The sequence below is a fragment of the Cyanistes caeruleus genome, chromosome 1, assembly GCF_971803275.1.
Source record: "Cyanistes caeruleus chromosome 1, bCyaCae1.hap1.1, whole genome shotgun sequence".
NCBI classification, from domain to species: Eukaryota; Metazoa; Chordata; class Aves; order Passeriformes; family Paridae; genus Cyanistes; species Cyanistes caeruleus.
The window spans coordinates 51,903,362-51,917,109 of record NC_141701.1 but is presented as its reverse complement, the minus strand read 5'-3'; positions in this window follow the sequence as shown (position 1 = coordinate 51,917,109).

Below are 13,748 nucleotides of genomic sequence, written 5' to 3'. Positions count from 1 at the left end.
TATGCTACCACAGAAATGTCCAATTCTAGAAAACCTATTCAAGGTTAAACCTGGCCTCTCTCAGCTCATCCTCACATGTAAAATATTTTGAAGTGATTATTTCCTCTTACTCTTTAATATTCTCTCTGCAGACATCCACATGCTCCAGGCAACTTCAGCAAAGATTATTCAGTCAAATGCTTAGTCCAAGCATACAACTATACCTAGAAGACCCCATAAAATCTACAGTTCAAATTTCTTTGCTGCCTGTAGGCTACTCTGCTGTAACTCTATTTGTGTTGAGAGAAATGCCATGTATAGTCTTGATTTCTAGAGCTTTCTGAAAGGAAAGGTGAATTTCACCTTAAAAGCTTAATTCAGCCCGCTATTTATTCTGGACTTGTACTGTAAATTCACACAGGTTCAAGGACATTTTTTATTTGATGGGATACCTGCCATGTAATATATGTAGCAAAGGGCAGGCTGGTCAAATTCACCAAATCATTTTGGCTTGAAGAAAAGTTTAAAAAGAGCAGACTTGGGAGAGCATTAGTTGTGCTGTGTTTTCAGCTAGTATTATACCAGAGGGAAAACACAGCTGGATGTGAGAAAGCACTGGTTCCCTTCCTCTGCCAGAGGAGATGTAACCAATGGCCCTCACCTCCCAGAAATTCACCCATGATATCAACTCTTCTCATGTTCAGGGCAGGGCACCTACCTCGATCTGCCCCGCTATCTTGTTTCACTAGCAATCAATAACTTTAAAAAAACCCTGAACTGCAGGTTTCTCACCTTCCAGCTGAGCATCCTACCCCTTGGGGTAAGGAGCCACATTGACTTCCGCTAGTTGTCTTAGCTCCTAAAAATCTAAAAAACAGGGTAGAAGACCTTCAGCAGAAGTGACTGAGGGAGCACCACTAAAACCTGATGGTTTGGATGTTTGCTACAGAGATCTGTGTTAAAATTCACTGCTTTGTGCTCCAGGGTCTTGGTAGCATAGGAAAAGTGAGCTGTACATGTCAGGAGTGGTTATAAATGTTATGCCATGCAAAGAAGCTGTGTGTGAACTCGCCCTCCGTCTTTACCACAGCAGTGCTTCAGGAACGGATGGGAGTGAAGATGCTGCCTTCTGGTCTACTTTTTGTTGAATATTTTTTTTAAAATCTTCAAGGGAAATAGACACAGGAGGAGGTGTAGGTAGCCTGCAAGTCGGAACAGTCCTCTGGGCTCATTTCTGTTTTCTAATAAATATTTATACAAAGTTGAAAAGTGACAGAACAGTTCTCTGGCACTAAACTAAAGCTGAATGACTCTCCATTTGATTTTCCAGTTTTGTGACTCTATCCCTCCATTTCCTTTGCTTTTCTTGCAAATGCTTGGGAAAATAAATGTTTAATTTGGGGTTGAACAGAAGGTTTCATTCAAGATAAAATATAATTTGGAGAATTTTCATTTTTCTTCGGGGAGAAAAAAAATGTTTAGAAACCTAGATTTATTTTAATCCAAACCAAAATATTGGGGATTGTTTGTTTGTTTGTGTTTTCTGTTTGGTTGGTTTGGTTTGGTTTGGTTTGGTTTGGTTTGGTTTACCTCACCAATGGAGGAAAACAAAATCAATTCTTCACACAGCCTCAGTGACACATTCAATCAATTCCATTAGGTCTCATTTCCTCGGCCTCTGCAAGAACTCCAAACTACAAAAGAAATTGCTGCAACTGGAAAAGGTGTACTCAGCATGTTAGGGAAGGGAAGGGAAGGGAAGGGAAGGGAAGGGAAGGGAAGGGAAGGGAAGGGAAGGGAAGGGAAGGGAAGGGAAGGGAAGGGAAGGGAAGGGAAGGGAAGGGAAGGGAAGGGAAGGGAAGGGAAGGGAAGGGAAGGGAAGGGAAGGGAAGGGAAGGGAAGGGAAGGGAAGGGAAGGGAAGGGAAGGGAAGGGAAGGGAAGGGAAGGGAAGGGAAGGGAAGGGAAGGGAAGGGAAGGGAAGGGAAGGGAAGGGAAGGGAAGGGAAGGGAAGGGAAGGGAAGGGAAGGGAAGGGAAGGGAAGGGAAGGGAAGGGAAGGGAAGGGAAGGGAAGGGAAGGGAAGGGAAGGGAAGGGAAGGGAAGGGAAGGGAAGGGAAGGGAAGGGAAGGGAAGGGAAGGGAAGGGAAGGGAAGGGAAGGGAAGGGAAGGGAAGGGAAGGGAAGGGAAGGGAAGGGAAGGGAAGGGAAGGGAAGGGAAGGGAAGGGAAGGGAAGGGAAGGGAAGGGAAGGGAAGGGAAGGGAAGGGAAGGGAAGGGAAGGGAAGGGAAGGGAAGGGAAGGGAAGGGAAGGGAAGGGAAGGGAAGGGAAGGGAAGGGAAGGGAAGGGAAGGGAAGGGAAGGGAAGGGAAGGGAAGGGAAGGGAAGGGAAGGGAAGGGAAGGGAAGGGAAGGGAAGGGAAGGGAAGGGAAGGGAAGGGAAGGGAAGGGAAGGGAAGGGAAGGGAAGGGAAGGGAAGGGAAGGGAAGGGAAGGGAAGGGAAGGGAAGGGAAGGGAAGGGAAGGGAAGGGAAGGGAAGGGAAGGGAGAAATATTTGCATTCGCTTCTGATACTGCTTGTAACAAGGTAAGTCCCATTGACAGCTCCAGTTATTCTGACTTCGAGAAATGTGAGAAGCAAGCAGGCAATGGGAATTTTGCATCTGTTGTTTTGTAGCATTAATGAAAAGAATTTAAAAGAAAAACCAGTCCAAACTCCTACACTTCAAGACTCCTGTGCACGCAAAACCAGGTGAGCCTACGCCAGTTCTTTCCAGTGTGTGTGTTGAGGCTTGGCTGATGCTGCATTCCACAAATAATTCCTCTTCTCTATGCCTGCAAGACATTTTGGTGTAGGAATTAGAACACAATCCAACATTTCAATTAAAATAATTATTCAAAATGAGCAAACCCTGAGATACTTCTATTGTTTCTCACTTAAGAGCTGACATTTAAACTTTCAGAGATATGGAGAGAATCTTTCTTTAAAGATCAATGCAATTCTAAGGAAATCCTGCATCTCACTTGCTTTTCCTAAAGATTACAAAACCCCCTCTAAGTTCTCCTTGTAAGAGGACATTGTGAATATGTACACATAAGGATCTTACTGCACATTCAGGAAAACATTCCTAATAAAATATAAATAACAGCACCACAAATATTGGGCAGGATAGCACATAAAATTATTCTATTGCTTGCACAGAACAACTTGCTATCTCCATTTCTAATGTTTTAATATTAATTGAGCATGTCACCAGCCTTTTTACATGCTTAACTTTAGTTTCTCTCTTAATACATAGGAAAACAAAGGAAAATATGAGAGACTATTTTACTTTCTCTTTATTCAGAAAGAGAAAAAACAGGGTTCATGGGAACAGCACATATAAACAAATAGCCTTTTTTTAATTACAAATAGCTCTTAAGTCTCATTTCTTATGCAAGATCACTCTCACACAGAATCTGGTCTGGTGCAAGACTGTGATTTCTAAACTCTACTAGATGTTGTGTGTATATGCATGATAGCTTTGCTGAGGCAAGTTCTATTCTTTGACTCTAAATGTCTCCCCTGTGGCTCAACCCTTTCCTGTTGCTTTCATGAAAATGAGAAATAGTCCTTGATCACAGAGTTCCCAGGTTTTTCCTCACACTGACAAAGGAGATTGTTGTTAGCCTGCTGGCAAGTGTTTTGAACCATACCAAAGAAACAGGATTCAAGTGAATATTCTCATGCATTGGAAAGAGGTTTGTTAATCCTCACTAGAAGCATTCTGGACACAGAGATGGGAACATGCAGGAGAGGCCAAGGACAGCAGTGCATTTAAACACAGATCTTTGGGCACTTTCTCAACTTTTCCCTCTCGTGACCTCACTTCCCAGGGCCCTTCCAGGCTCCTGACCCCACTTCTGATTGCCAGCCCTACTCCTGCAATCAACTTCCCATCAAGCCACCTCTTAAGTACCATGGCCTCTTGTTTGTAACCCAGTGTTCTAAGAGTCTGGTAAAGAGGTAACTTCCTTGTGATTCCCTCAGCGCAGATGCTGCCAGCAAACCACAGAGATCTCAGGCTGCCTTTCCTCACACCAGGACTAGAGGGATTTACACCCAAGATTTTGTCTAGGAGAATAATTTTCTTGTCATTATGTACTCCTGTCCTTTAAACTACAGAAATAAGAAGTTTGAGGCCTCAAAACACAAGAAGGCCAAGATATCTCACCCTGGCCAGCCTAGGTACCCAGCCTGTGATCTCTCAGGATCAAAGGCACATTTCCACTGACCAGCCAGACCTCCATGGAGGAGTGCAGCCACAAAGATGTGAAACCACACCTTGCCATGACTCTTTCACAATCACTTCACCCACAATTTTCAGTGTTCCTTGTGTTACAAATAGAGGGAAAAGGAAACTAAGCCATCCTGGTAAACCTCCATTTTAATCCTTCCTCATAAAACAATGCCTCAGCTCCTGACTGTGTCTGTTCATCTCTAGCTTGCTCTCGTTTTACCACTGAAGTCTGAGAGTTTTCAATCACAAACTTCCCAGAGGTGGTCTTTAAAGGAGAATATGCATCTAATCACAGAAGAACTACAGACCCAGGTCATGATTTAGGACTGAAACTGATGCCTAATCAGCCTCACACATGCTCTCCTCTTCTTGGTATCTCCTCTTCTGTACTGCCCAGAATCCCACTATGTTTCATTTGTCAGACTGCAGATGTCACTGTAGATTGGTAGAATCCCACAAGGATCCACGTTCAGTTCTCCATGGAAGATCCACACGGGCCAGCTTAAGGTACATGCATGCAGGTACACTAGAGCAACAGAGGGGAAAATCTAGCCTACAAAATGTTTTTCTTTCAATAACAAATATTTTCTTACAGTGTGTTGGTATATCTGCCACACATTAAAAATGCCATCTCTGACTGCAGTAACCATGCAGGGAATCTTGGACTCAACTGAAAATTTCAGATACCTGTTAGTAGTAATGCCACATGGCTCCCTCTCCCTGACTGTGTTTATCTGAACATGGGGGTTTTGTGAACACAGAGGAGATCTTCACACCTATCCACAAAATCACAGGAGCATGGATAGATTTTTTTTTTTCCTCCTTTAATGAACATGCCTGCCAGGATGCAAGCCAGGAAATACCAGCTTCCATAGGCACTGCCTCTGTGGGTGGCTCGAGGCCGGTGCACCCACCCCTCTGGGGGAACAGATGCTGCCACTGATTCACTTTGCAAGCATGTGAGTCAAAGTCTGCATCTGTGACAACTTACAGTAAAGAATTGTGAGCAGCTGCAGAGCAAAAAGCACACAGTGAAAAGTCAGTCAAGATGCAAGGCAAGATACTGCATCAACACTGAACACTGACAAATGGAATCCATTTAATTCAAGCTGCAGCAAATCTACCTGAGCAGACGAAAGAAAGAGGAGATGGGCAGCAGTTCACTGCATGTCCCGTGTACAATCCACAGTGACTGCTCTCTGGTGCCTTACATACCTCCTTTGACACTAGAAAAAGCTGGATGGAGTCTGTAAGATACCACAGGACTTCTAACAAATTTCTGATCTGAGTGCTGCCATCCCTCCCTGACCAGTGAACCACTCAGAGGGTCTGAGTGCATTTGCAGCCACAGAAAGATCTAGGACATTCTTCATTGCAATTAAAATGCTGATTCAAGTCTGCTGGTCAGATTCCACTTTTGCCATTTACTTCCTCTTTGATACAATATTGGTGCAGTATCAAAACCGGGGGAGGTGGCTTCTAATTGGTAAACTGTGCCTACCTCACACCACAGGCTAGTGCAGCTCAGCTCACACCAGTGTGTGTTGAAATTGAAGTTTATGCATCACTTGTTGTCTGAAAATCAGGTTGAATTGTCTACATGAAAAGTATTGCCTACACAAAGAAAACTACTTCTGTGCCCAGACAGGAAAGTGAATACTGGGGCAAAGGGAAAAAAAAGTGTGCAAATATTTGATCGACTTTCTAAACAAATGTTTCCCAGCTGCTTTTTCCTCCTTTGTGTTTGCTTTTTCTGGATATTTATGATATTGGGTTTTACTAGCTCAAATGATTGTACAAGGCAGAAATGCACAAAGTTGCATATTGAGAAAAAACAGATTTTAAATGAGTTTTTTCTCCTAGCTTGTTGATCAGCAGGATTATATTACTGCACAGCTCAATCACAAAAGAGAAACAATTCCACAAGTCTTAAGTAAATTAAGGCTGTGATGTGAGAACTTTCTCAAACTTACAGGTAACATTGGTACACCAAAAGATACTTATCTTTATACTCTTCAAACAACTTATAATGATAATTAACCTAATTTAGTCAAAGTCAGGGGTTTCACCAGTCACAACACTTTTCTAACTAGTTACCAAGACTATAATTATGCAAAGGGAAGCAATATCTTCAAAATTATGTTCTTTATGAAAGTTTTGTCTTCCAAACCCATGTGGTTCAGGGACTTCTTAAATTTAAAAAGAATGATTTGACTACATGAATAGTTTCTATTTCTTCTTTGGGTAGGATTTTCCCTACTGCATATGCTATTTGTAGCAGCTTAGAGCTACATGCTGAGCAGATATTTTTCAATGTTTTCTTGAGTTGCTGTAACATAGGACTGTCTACAGTGTACAGAGCACTTCTGTACATTTGCACTGTATTTTTCCATTGTTTTTATAACTAATACTGCATTTATAAATTGCATTTAGCCATACTGAACTTCATTTGCTATGAGTAGTTCATTTATCTAGATTTCTTAAGCTTCACCAAATTATTCCCAGTTTTTGTCTTCCTATCTACATCTTTCATCTTGACTAGTCTAAATTATTTGGGGGCCATCTGCTGACTTACTGCCTCTGGGCTCACCGTCCTTTCCAAGTTATTACTGTATACATGAAACATTGGCCATAATACAGAAACTTGTCAGACCCTGCTCTTAGGATTTTGTAATAATGAAAACTGATCAGTGATAGAAATTGATTCCTTCCTGCTTTTTCAGCAATAACAACAACAGTGACTACTTAATTTTTTAATAGCTGCTGTCAAAGGTCTTTCAAAGTCTAAATAAATTTTATTAGCTCATTTTAATTTATCCACTGACCACTTCATTGACATTGTCAAAGAAGTCCAAGGATTTTCCCAGCACAATTTCTACTGAAAACATTCATTGTGATCTTCTAGATTAATTTTATTTCAGTAGTTCAAAGCCTTTTGCAAGGCTTGAATGTAAGGTTCCTGGCCTGAAACTTTCTGAATCGTCTCTAAACCACTATAACATTTCTTTACAAAATAAGGAAAGACAAATAAAGAAAACTTTCAAACAAAACCTTTTGAAAAAAAAATGTGAAAGGAAGATTTTGGTGAATTTCCCTAGAAGAGCTTATTTTCATTCTGGATTTTAAAAAAAAATCATCCTGTCCATCTTTAAAAAAATCTTTTTTCATTATTTTTTTATTACTATGGTTTGGCCAGGCTGCTCTAGTCTAGCTCTCCAGACTGATATAAAATTATGATCTCTAAGATAATTATCTCTCTAGAGTACAATCCTTCATGTGGATATTGTCATATAAATAGAGGTTTTGTAGCGAGAAGTCATCAGTAAGGAAAGTAAAACAGTGGGGTTTTTAAAGAAAAGACTGAAAAGTTTTTATTATGCCACTGCATTATTTCTCATGTGACTGCACCTTGAATACTCGGTGCAGTTTTGTTCCTCTGACACCAAAAAGGATATATTTGAACTGGGGAAGGTTCAGGAAAAGGTCACAAGGATGATCAAAGGTGTGGATCAGCTTCCCCACCAGGAATAGCTAAACAGAATAGACTGGAAATGAAATGACGGAGTCGGGTAGGACAGAGGTCCATAAATCACACACGTGTGTCACGGGGAGCAAACTGGGCACAACAGGAGCCCTGCACCCTCAGGGCAGGATCCGGGGCACAGCATGAAGAGAGGAGGTAGCAGGTGGAAAACAAAGGAAAGGCAGAGGCTCTTCACACAACGTGTTATTAAACTCTGCAGCGCTTTGCCTCAGGATGCTGTGGATAACAGCAGTTTCAGAAAACAGCCAGATAAATTCACAGAAAAAAGGTTTGCAGGGGACTGCTGCATTTTACAGATGCAACTTCCAGCTCAGGGGAATTTGAGCCCCAAATTGCTGGCTGGCAAGAGAGTACACCAGGCAAGTACTACTCACTAAGCCCTGTTCTTATTTTACCTGGCCATCCCCAGCTCAGCAACGCCAGAGAGAGGACCCTAGGTTAGATGGATGTCTGGTCTGACCAGCACTGCCATTCCTACACTCCTGTTTTCTACCTCTGATGCTGAAAACCATTTCTAGTGACAGATTTTTGTCGGCATCTAAACCATCTCATATCCAAGTTACCTGCCAGCCCTCTTCTCATGAGAACAACAGCTTGCTTTCAGCACCCTGCTTGCAACATTTCAGCCACATTTCTGTGGCTTCCTTGCCACAGAAGAGGACCTTTCTGGAAACAAACCTTCTCTGGAGTCATCTCAGGAACACCCCAGCAACTGACAAGGAAACACAACTGTATTGATGCCAAGGAGAACTGCACAAATTGTGTGACAAACAGACTTTGGCATTTATTTTGCGAAGTACAGAAGGTGTAAAGAAAATGGATAAATTAATCCACAGAGCACCTGATGCCCCATGCTTTGGGCACTTAATCAGCATGACTTGTCAGAGAGGAATGACCAAGAGATAGGTTGGTCTGAACCCAACCTGTAAATTTAAAGCCAAAGCAAAATATTTAATCTTTAAAAACAAAACCAAAAACAAACAAAACAACAAAACCAAACCAAAACCCCAAGTAAACAACACAGAAAACTGAAACAAGCGAGCAAACAAACAGAAAACAACATAAAACAATCCTGCTTTAATGATATACATTATAAATGCCTATATGGAATTTCAGTCACTACACTGGATTATCTTGTCCCCCAAGACAAGCCATTAAAAATTTTATTTCAGAGAAAGCTTGAGATATTACGGAGGAAACAGGTAAATATGCTCGATTGTCAAGATGAAGTAGGGTATTTTCAAGCTTGTCCAACTATGATTAAAAATTCAGGGCTTGTGAACATTTTGTCTTGTTTACTTGCAGGCAACATTCCACTATTTGTTAAAAAAAGATGCTTTTACATTTATTTATACACACTGAAAGCAAAAACATCAATGCTGCACCAACAGAATATCCAACAAAAATCTTGGTTGCTAAATTTGACAGGGTCAAGCTAAAAATCCTCTGGGCTTACTTAATAAATATTCAGCCTTAAAAGGGTCAGTAACACTTATCCTGGACTCATTCCAAATGTCAACTTTTCAGAAGGCTCTCAAAATAGGCCTTTAATACTAGTGAGAAATCTTGCACTAAAAATTAGCTCTGCTTGGAAAAGTATGGGAAAACGTGGCCTGCTTGACATGAAGAACTAATTTTTATGTGTTTCATTTCTGCAACTGTCACCAAAGCACTGTATAATTCAATCAACGTGATGGCAGGCATTTTTTCAATTAACAAGGGTTTTCTTAAAAAAAAAAAAGTGATTTTTATAAACATAGAGTTTTGATGTTTGTGCTTTTTAAACAATTCCAACTGATTCTTTTCTTTATTGCTTTTTAAAAGCTTTGACATTTGCTACTTCAAAAGCACAAGAAAAGTCCTGATCTTCTCTTAGTTATCTTTATTTAGGTTTTTCTTTTCACTGAAAAGAAAAAGGTCATTAAAAAAAAAGATAAAAAATACAATCAATATTTTTACCTTTCTATACTCAACTCTGGAAAACTGATGAGACAAAAAAGGTGTCAAACAAAAATTGTGTAAAATGTAACTGACATGATGCACTCATAGTCCATTTCAGATGGAACCTGCTGCACTCCAGGACTCAGGGTGCACGGCATTCCTCTTCTTTCTTCCCAAGGACTATATGTCCCTTGGGATACCACCCAATGCTTGGCCAATCCTTCCTACCACTCCACTGGTGTGGGCATGATCTGCTCATCCTAAAAGTGGCTGGGCTTATTTTTTGGGCAGATCAGCTCCCTGGTCAGGATCACCAGGTAACCAGAGAGCAGCTTGTGCTGGCCAGAAGAAACAACTGCACTCCCAGATAAAAAAAAAAGCATCCAAAACCAGAAAATCCAGCTCAGTTCTCTCAGGACCTGTTTGTTAAATTACAGGCCCCATCTCCAGAAAGGCTGGACTGAAATTTCCAGCTCCCACCATGAGAGCAGGATAGTCCTGATCCCAGAGGTGCCAGAGGCCACAGAGGAGGAACAGACAGCCCCAGGAGGGTGCCCTGAGGGAACAGCCTGTATCCTACCAAGCGGCACAACTCTGCCCTTTCCATGTATGCTGGCCACTCCATAACCCAAAATCCCTACTAACAAAAGCAAATCCATGCTTTCATGAGAGCACGGCTGCTGCTGGCCTCGCTAAACGCTACGTGTGCATGTGCTGCATGCCCCAGTACGTGCTGTGTCAGAAATGGTTATGCAAGAAATTGATGAAATGATGCACAATGTTAGGAGCTTCCAGGAGAGAAATAGCAATGTTTATAAATGTATAAGATGAGATTTCATCAGAAACAAACTATGTGGATATGGGATCTTGCTTCATTCTGCATTAAAAGCACGTGTGCCCCACTGTTGGATCCAATACACTTAACAAAGACAGGCAACAGACCTCACTCAAAATTAATTTAGCTGCCTGGTCTACAGAGTATGTGTATGAAAATTTATGGTGTGCCTCATCTTTTCCTGAATGTACATGATATGGTTTACCTACTCCTTAAGGTTATTACAAGAACATTTTAATCTGATTGAATTTAATTCAGTGCTTCATTGCCATTTACCTACAGCTCTAACAGTGAAATGGATACATCTTTTTATTCCAAGTAGCAGAGTTATTCACACAGAACCACATCCTCCAGACACAGGTATAGACAATTCCTATAAATACTAGATTATATAAGAACAATGCAAGCATGTAGCCTAGACTTTGTATGTGGTGCCTGGTCTGTAGATTAGTATTTGTTGGACAGTAATACTTACTATTCATTGGTTCTATTTTTTAGTTCTTATTCTTTATTAGCCTGACTTATTTAGCACAGTGGCCCACCATTTCATAGAATAATTTGTCTTTTCTGAAAGGGATCACGTGTTGAATTCTTTTTCTTTGTTTCTTTTTAGTACTGTATCACTATTTTTTAAAATTTCAAATAAAAACATGACTGGAATAAGACAGTTAAATTAAGTGGATACTAATAAGCAGCCTTTAAAGTCATAGCCAGTTGCCTAACCAAAACACAAAGCATATGGGAAAGAAGAGGGCCTAAAACTGAAAACCAGCAATTCTGTGCTTTGATTGTTTAGTCTATATGGTTGAGGGAACATGAGAATAGGGATAGGAGGACAAGCATCGGAAGCCTAGTGCAATTATTTGGATGCATAGTGATGTTAAAAGACCCCCACCTGCATGTGTGGACCAATATGGTATGCATTTAGACCTCTGCTCTTCTAAAAGCTTCTATTCGTGTTTGTTTCCTCTATATCTGTACATCTAAAAGATCCAGGACCTGGTCCAACATAATTGCATCCACAGTCTTGTGTGAAAGACTGAGCATCCTCACTCCTAGAATCACAGGAGATCACTAAGAGCTCGGAGATGCTTATAAATCATGATCTTTCCAAGGCCCTGAGGTAGCAACAAACCATGCAAAAGGAGCTGTGTGAGGTGGGAATAGCTGCAAGAGCCCCTTCACCTCACTGAGCCTATTAGCAAAAGAGAAATGCACACAGCATTGACACCCAGCCTGCTCCACGCTGAAACACCCACACAACTGGATCACTCCTGCTTCCCAGTTTGTGCATTTTACTGAGGGACAATTATAGCTGGAAAACTGTTACATTTTTCACAACTGCAATTTGCTATTTTTCTGCTTTCATTTCTACTCAGGCAGATAAAGTAAAAAAACTTTCCTTTTCGGAGCCCACATTTCTTTGCTCTGACACAGATTGTGGTATGTTGATGAAAAGACAACAGTTTTCTTTATCCTTGCCCTGCTCCCAGAGCAAGCATTCAAATCTGAGTTATCTTATCTGAGGGGAATACAGAAAGGATGAGAAATGATGGTGCAACATGAAGTGATCTGATTTCCAGAGGAGAAGCAGGCCTCCACCCGCTGTGCTGTTCCATCGCTGCTGAGCAGTACATCAGGCAGCCAATCTGTATCAACAGCAGTAAGAAAGCATGGCAATTACAATGTGTTTTTCCCTGGTAGATCATAAAGGGATTGTCCCAGAAGGGTAAACATATCCTCTCCTCATCAGGAAACAGAACTGAACAGAATCTGGAATCATTTCAGTCTGAGAAGCAAGGATGTCTTGCAGACAAAACACTGCTGAGCATCCCAGAAAGCTGGGTACCAAAACCTGACTGTATGACCTGAGACAAATAATGTAGATTTTTTTTTTTAATGCTCACTAATTTTAATTCCTCAGATGGGAGGAAGATCACATTTTTCTGTAGGCCTAATAAATATTTCTTAAAGATGCTTGATTGTATAAGGAGGGCTATGATCCCCAGGTCCCCTGCTTTATCCCCAGGACTCTTCAGTAGCTTCACAGGCAGGATTTTGTGGTAAGTAAGGCAAAATTTTTCTCTTGCATTTCATAGGCGTGATGAAAAAATATAATTTCTTGTTTAAATAATTGAAAAATATAGTTCACCTTAAAGTAGGGAGCTGACTAAAGCAGCTCAGAAAATTAGAAGCCAGTGAAAACAACAAAATACCATAGAGAAAGATACATATAGAAACTTCACTGCAATTCAGAAGCCTTTGCTTAAGTTCAACAGCTCTTTTAGTTTCAGTTTCTGAATGCATGTGATAAGATTATTTGAGTTGAAAAATTATAAAAACTTATGTGAGTTAATTTTCATTGAATGCAGATCCATCCTGCAAAAAATTTCTTACAATGCCAGGGCCTTTCCAAACAGATGTTTTATTTTACTTTTACAAAACCAAGCTGTTTAATCTTGTGACACAATCTACAGTTCAGACATAAAAGGATTTGGCATAGATACATATATATGTGTGTGTGTGTGTGTTTGTATGTGTACATATATATCTGAGTAGACCTTAAGGAACACCTTAAGTATTTGAACACTAATATTCACATGCAGCAGAGAAATAGTAACAGGAGAATGTATAGTGTAGTTTGTATGATAAACTGTACCCCATTCTACCTAGCATTTCTTCAGCTGCAGCAATTTATTAAGTGTCCTTTACCAGCAGATAAATATTTCTTTACAAACAGCTTATAAAACTTCTCTTGTTAACAGATCTCTCTAAGTGTTAAATGCCACCATATCGCTGAGGTGCCACTCCCTCTATCGTTATAATAAAATATTTTTTTGTCTCTGGATGTTTTGAATTGTCTGCTGTGTCCAGGTGTCTGAGGCTGTTTAGGCAAGTAGTGGTTCTTTCAACTCCAGCAGCAAGTGACTGCACTATAAAATAAAGCCCTTCTGTTAAGCAAGAGGTCAGGTTAGACCACGGGTCCCTTGGTGTTACCATCACAGAGAGAAAAAGGAGCCTGAGTACCTACAACATAAATTCAAGGTATGAAAAGACAGAACGTACAAAAGCAAAGGACTCCATTCTTAAAGTCCATGTTGCACTGCTGCAATACAGGAAAATTTCCTTGACACTTGGACTATGGAAATGTGCCTACTCCCACTCTCATTCATACCT